Here is a 7513-nt window from a genome sequence, read left to right on the forward strand (position 1 = left end):
TTGCTGAATTTTTTCCTGTGTTTCAAATAAAATTTAGAAAAACAAGAATGATGTTTTGAATATTTTAGGGTTCAAATATGTACATATTAAGAGTTTTTTAATTAGATTGTAAATTATGATGGTTGTAATTAAAAACACTTAATAAATATGTACATACATATGTATATACTTACAAAACTTACAATTTCCAGGGCTATAAACAGTTAAAGATACAAAAAGCGTCGATGAGAGGAAACAAGAACTGAACTGCAACTGAACCTGAACTGAACTCGAAATGAACTAGAATTGAATTCGAACTTACCTTGAATTGAAATAGAACTAGAACAGAACTAGAACAGAACTAGAACTGAACAAGAACTGAACAAGAACTGAACAAGAACTGAACAAGAACTGAACTAGAACTGAACTAGAACTGAACTAGAACTGAACTAGAACTGAACTAGAACTGAACTAGAACTGAACTAGAACTGAACTAGAACTGAACTAGAACTGAACTAGAACTGAACTAGAACTGAACTAGAACTGAATTAGAACTGAACTAGAACTGAACTAGAACTGAACTAGAACTGAACTAGAACTGAAACTAGAACTGAACTAGAACTGAACTAGAACTGAACTAGAACTGAACTAGAACTGAACTAGAACTGAACTAGAACTGAACTAGAACTGAACTAGAACTGAACTAGAACTGAACTAGAACTGAACTAGAACTGAACTAGAACTGAACTAGAACTAACTAGAACTGAACTAGAACTTAACTAGAACTGAACTAGAACTGAACTAGAACTGAACTAGAACTGAACTAGAACTGAACTAGAACTGAACTAGAACTGAACTAGAACTGAACTAGAACTGAACTAGAACTGAACTAGAACTGAACTAGAACTGAACTAGAACTGAACTAGAACTGAACTAGAACTGAACTAGAACTGAACTAGAACTAGAACTGAACTAGAACTAGAACTAAACTAGAACTGAACTAGAACTGAACTAGAACTGAACTAGAACTGAACTAGAACTGAACTAGAACTGAACTAGAACTGAACTAGAACTGAACTAGAACTGAACTAGAACTGAACTAGAACTGAACTAGAACTGAACTAGAACTAGAACTGAACTAGAACTGAATTAGAACTGAACTAAAGCATTTAACACTATTAGATATATTGAATAAAATTTTCTTATTTTAAAGAGAAAATATTCGTTTTTCTTTAAATAAACAATTTCCGCAAACAATGTTGTTTTTTTTTTATAAATTCCTAAAACTAACCCTACATTTATGGTTACAGAATCGAGACTCCTGATCTCTCAAATCTTTACATTTATTATACTTATGAACAAAATATCAATATCTTAACATAATCAATCAATCATACTTTACTTAGCAGCTAAAATGTCTATCAAGATATTACAAAAACAACAAAGAAAAATTATAAGTCTTCCTCTCCAAATACCAAAAGTATTTCATTCATTTATTTATTCAATTATCATTTTCTAAATAATAATCATCAAAGTCTATAAATTTCTATTGTATTATTGTGTATTTTATATCATTTATGAATATGAATAAAAAATAATAAGGAAATAAAAGAAAAATTAAAAAATAACAATTGTTGTTATTAAAAACAAACCAAAAAAAAACAACAAATTTATACTGAAAAATTATAATATTAAACTGTAAATGTAAATGGTACGAAATGTATATAAATAAAACTACAATAGAATACTAAATATTACGAACGTACATTCGAACGTTCATACATTCATATGAAACCATATAAATTTTTGTAGCTTTTTTTTCATTTTTTATAGTTTTATATTATTAATATTTATTATTTGTATAAAACAAAAATGTGAATTATCCATAAGTAAACACACAGACTGACAGTCATTCATACATACTTATATACATATGTACGTATTTTTAGGTAGATAATGAAATGTCTAGTAAACTGAGTAGAGTATTTTTATTTGGTGGTTGTGATCAAATGAAGAAAAACAACAAACAACAGAAAATATAAATTAAATAAAATTTCATAATTATAACTTCCCCCTTGCTTCGTAGCTTTCAAAAAACAAACAAAAAATAATAATAATAAAAAATTAACGTCGTTTGCCAAATATGTTTAATTAAAAACTATTTAAATTTCAGTTCATTGTTATGTTGTTTCTTTATTATAAAAACACTAGTAATAAAATGAGTAAGTAAAATAGTAATACGACGTACTTATAACAAAAACAATTGAAATTCTCTCTTTAAAAAATATACATATTTTTGAACACTCTCAACATCTGACTGGATAGGGGATATTGACATTTTTTTTGTATTCATAAACGGAAATAATTAAACTTTACTTAAAAAGTACCGTTATTGGAGTTATAAGAATTTCACATATTTTAAATATCAAATCCTTATAAAGTATATTCGATTTTACAGTCTAGAACTGAACTAGAACTTAATCAGAACTGAACTAGAACTTAACTAGAACTGAACTAAAACAGAACTAGAACTAAACTAGAATATAACTAGAACTGAACTATAACTGAAATAGAACTGAACTAGAACTGAAATAGAACTGAACTAGAACTGAACTAGAACTGAACTAGAACTGAACTAGAACTGAACTAGAACTGAACTAGAACTGAACTAGAACTGAACTAGAACTGAACTAGAACTGAACTAGAACTGAACTAGAACTGAACTAGAACTGAACTAGAACTGAACTAGAACTGAACTAGAACTGAACTAGAACTGAACTAGAACTGAACTAGAACTGAACTAGAACTGAACTAGAACTGAACTAGAACTGAACTAGAACTGAACTAGAACTGAACTAGAACTGAACTAGAACTGAACTAGAACTGAACTAGAACTGAACTAGAACTGAACTAGAACTGAACTAGAACTGAACTAGAACTGAACTAGAACTGAACTAGAACTGAACTAGAACTGAACTAGAACTGAACTAGAACTGAACTAGAACTGAACTAGAACTGAAATAGTACTGAACTAGAACTGAACTAGAACTGAACTAGAACTGAACTAGAACTGAACTGGAACTGAAGTAGAACTGAACTAGAACTGAACTAGAACTGAACTAGAACTGAACTAGAATTGAACTAGAACTGAACTAGAACTGAACTGAACTAGAACTGAACTAGAACTGAACTAGAACTAAACTAGAACTGAACTAGAACTGAAGTAGAACTGAACTAGAACTGAAGTAGAACTTGAACTAGAACTGAACTAGAACTGAACTAGAACTGAACTAGAACTGAACTAGAACTGAACTAGAACTGAACTAGAACTGAACTAGAACTGAACTAGAACTGAACTAGAACTGAACTAGAACTGAACTAGAACTGAACTAGAACTGAACTAGAACTGAACTAGAACTGAACTAGAACTGAACTAGAACTGAACTAGAACTGAACTAGAACTGAACTAGAACTGAACTAGAACTGAACTAGAACTGAACTAGAACTGAACTAGAACTGAACTAGAACTGAACTAGAACTGAACTAGAACTGAACTAGAACTGAACTAGAACTGAACTAGAACTGAACTAGAACTGAACTAGAACTGAACTAGAACTGAACTAGAACTGAACTAGAACTGAACTAGAACTGAACTAGAACTGAACTAGAACTGAACTAGAACTGAACTAGAACTGAACTAGAACTGAACTAGAACTGAACTAGAACTGAACTTGAACTGAACTAGAACTGAACTAAAGAAAAATTAAAGTAGAACTGAATTGTAATTGAAGTTTAATGATTTGCAAATTAAGATCATTATCAACACTTTTACTAGAAGGTAAAAACTTAAATAGAACTGTACTAGATCTGAACTAGAACTGAACAAGAATTAAAATAGTACTGAACTGGAATTGATTTAGAACTGAATTAGAACTACAAATCCGTATATTTCACCAATTTATATGGACCGATTTAAAGCAGTTAGTTTAGGTTTACATCTACATACGTACGTATATAAAATTTCAATGATTTATCTTCAAATTTGTGACATTCAGTCTAATCGATTTCAACGTTACGGACGAACATCACTAAAAATGGCCAGGAACTGATTTTAAGCAAAATGGAGTAGAACGTTGTACCATTAACTTGATCCTACGTTTTACAAATTTCAACACTAATTATAACAATTGTATATTCGAACTGTTTCAGATTGATATTAATATAACCTTTCATAAAACTGCAGTTGACACCCCTGAAATTTTACACACTTTGTATAATTATCTAAACAATTTCGATTTAATTATTTGTAAAAATGCGGTCTATACTTTCTTGTTGTTGTTATTAAACACTTCTCTTAATAGCTCACACAATCTCATACATATTTTCATTCACACTCTGTCTCTTTCTCTCTCTCTCACACCTGAGCTCAGAAAAAAAACAAGTAGTTTAATTTTAAGAGAATATTAGTTAAACAATTAATTTTATCACTTGTTATTTTTTTAAATGAAATTAAGTAGATAACTTACGTTTGTTTACTGCATATATAAATGTTTTATGACATAATTTGTTAAAACACAAATCTCACTTAAACATGTTTTTGTTTGTTTAATGGTTAACTTTTTTCACTATCACTTGTCTTCCATTTACATATTTCTGCATTTTCTTTGTGGTTTTTTATTTAATTATTATTTAAAACACTTTATCATTGTTAACAAATTTGATTTTTGCATCTCGTTATTAATTACTTGTACCACCTCTTGGCCATTTCTTGTAAAATACTGAAACCGAACTAAATTACTTGATTTTTTCTTATTTATTTCTTGGCGGCTGCATGCACTAACTACCGCGCTGAACAAGTGATAACAATAAAACAAAACATACAAACAAACAAGTGGTTGTTGTTATTAATGAGCAAGAGGTATGTTCAGTGTAGACATGAGAGTGTTGCCAGTGTAGGCGGTTTTCGACGAGTTAGAAAAGTAAAAAAGTGATTTAAAAAAAAAAACACTTCAAAGAAAGTTTAACCCATAGACCAAAGTTTACTTTTCTAAAGAATTAAGCAGCGCTGAAACCGAATCTGGTCTCTAAATTTATCCATCAGATCATGTTTTCCAGATATAGAGTTACGAAAGGTTTTGTCCATATTTTGAACGCTATAACAGAGCAAAGACACTTTATTAATAAAATTTGCTATGTCATCTAGAAGTCCAATCTGTCGACCTTAAAAATATAATTTTTGGTTTTTTTCATATCTTGTTGGCCTGTGTGAAAATTGAGGGATAATTCAAAACAAAGAGATAAGTTAGATTTTTATTAAAACGTCGCATATTTCTAAAAATTTATATTTTATTAATTTTGAAAGCTCAAATAATAATGACAGATCCGGAAAGAATGTAGCAGAATGATTTGTATATATAAATAACTAGGGATGCCAAACGGGACTGGCTTTTACAAATCCCGGGATTCGGGATTTTGAAAATTGCAATCCCGGGATCCCGGGATATTTCGGGATCCCGGGATTTTTCGGGATCCCGGGATTTTTCGGTATTTTGGGATTTTACGGGATTTCGGGATTACATGAATTTAATTATTTTATATATGAAAATCTTTAAATCATCATATTTGTAAAGAAAATTGTTTAATTTTGTGGAAATTTAACAGACAGAAGATATATTTAAATTAAAACAATCCAATTAATTCCAATTTTTAAATAAAAACTTTCAGAATTGCATAATTTCTGAAACTTTTTAAATACATACTTACTTCCTAAATAAAAATAAATATCAAGTTCCGAAATTAGACATAAGCACTTTTTAAAACCTCATACTGTTTCATGTGAACTAATAATTATAACAGATACCAATTCAATTATTCGAACATCAATTTAGAACCTATTCTTTGAAAAATATTTGGAATTTTACTCAAAATACATATTAGTTTTGGAACATATTATTATATTCGTAGTATTAATTTAAAATTTTAGGTGCATTCAGAACAAGGTAATTTACCTTTACCGGTATCATTCAGATTTGTAGAAAGTTAGAAATGTAAAATCCTCTAGTATTGAAAAATAAAGTTTGTATTCGACTGTGCCGAAATTAAATACCCACCATCAAAATATTGTAATGTATTGATATTAATATCAGCATCAATGTGATTTTCAGAGGAGGTCCAATTAGGTTTTTTTGTGTCAATTTTGGTCCAAATTTGCAGCCCAAATAGAATGAGTCTTCTAACTCGTGTTTTCAGCTTACAGACACAGAATGTGTATACTTTTTGGGTCGGTCTACGACCAACATTGCAATGTGCTAACAAGTAAAAAGTTATAGTTGGGCGAAGCCTACCATATAATACCCTACACCAGTTATAAAAATAAAATGTGATTTATTGTTCATAATAAAGCATCTAAGTTGAATTGTACCTTGCCTCAGATATAATTTAGCTATTTTTTGTTGAATAAAATTGTGTACATTTAAGTCATATTTCGAAGGGGGCTTTGCATAGGGGCTAGCGTCAAATGAGGCCGCATCATCAAAAAATACATCAGGGTCATGAAGGCTAGTATAGAACTTGGTTTTGCAGCATTTTGTCGAGTTACGAGTATATTGAACATAATTATGAACTTAAAAACCCTATTTGGGGGGTTCAGTTGTATGGGGGCTAGGTCAAATATTGGACCGATGTTATCCATTTTCAATAGGATCCGTCTCTAGTACAATAGAAGATCATGCAAAATTTCATTGAATTATCTTCAAAATTGCTGTAGTTTGATTACAAGGTTTACACGGACGGACGGACAGACGGACGGACATAGCTAAATCGACTCAGAAAATGATTCTGAGCCGATTGGTATACTTTAAGGTATAGGACCAATATTATTGTGTGTAACAAACATCAGCACAAACCCAATATACCCTCCCCACTAAAGTGGTGTAAGGTATAAAAACGAAGTGAATAAATAAATTTATATGTGCTATGTGTATGGACTCATACCACTTTAAAAAATAAAAGGTTCAAATATGTATAAAATTAGCTCTGCGGAATTTTGTTTTGCATGAGTCAAAAATAAAATAAGATCGTAATTTTCAAATTAATTAAAATTATGGCTCAAAAAAAGAAAATAAAAACAGTTTTTTGAAACAAATCCTAATCCCGAAAAAATCCCGGGATTTATTTTCCAAATCTCGGGATTCGGGATTTACCAATCCAGAAAAATCCCGGGATTTTCGGGATCGGGATTTCGGGATTGGCATCCCTATAAATAACATATCGGTTTATCATTTTATCTCGATATCATTATTCAGTAAGGGATTTTAAGAAAATGGCTTTATATGGGAGCTATGATCAATTATGGGCCGATCATGACTTTTTTACAATGAAGTGATTTTCGGGTTTTATAAGGGAACAATGGTCAATTATGAACCGTGTAACATTTTAAAGGGAGATATTAACAATAAATTCCTTTTCCGACATAATGTAATTTAATTCTTCTTCCTGCTATTGTTTCAAATAATGATTACCGTTATTATGCTCA

General features: G+C 30.2%; 1 protein-coding gene across 1 annotated transcript in view; it reads right to left on the reverse strand.

Moving 5' to 3' along the window:
* LOC119608233 overlaps positions 1-4834 on the reverse strand; it is a 51395-nt gene extending 46561 nt beyond the window's left edge. Inside the window, exon 1 of the mRNA XM_037962560.1 lies at positions 4506-4834. The gene's annotated coding sequence lies outside the window, so the exon portion shown is untranslated. The remainder of the gene's footprint in view (positions 1-4505) is intronic.
* Between the last annotated feature and the right edge of the window lie 2679 nt (positions 4835-7513).

The sequence above is a fragment of the Lucilia sericata genome, unplaced genomic scaffold, assembly GCF_015586225.1.
Source record: "Lucilia sericata isolate MDLA Ls3-8-SP2 unplaced genomic scaffold, ASM1558622v1 Contig000810F_arrow, whole genome shotgun sequence".
NCBI lineage: Eukaryota > Metazoa > Arthropoda > Insecta > Diptera > Calliphoridae > Lucilia > Lucilia sericata.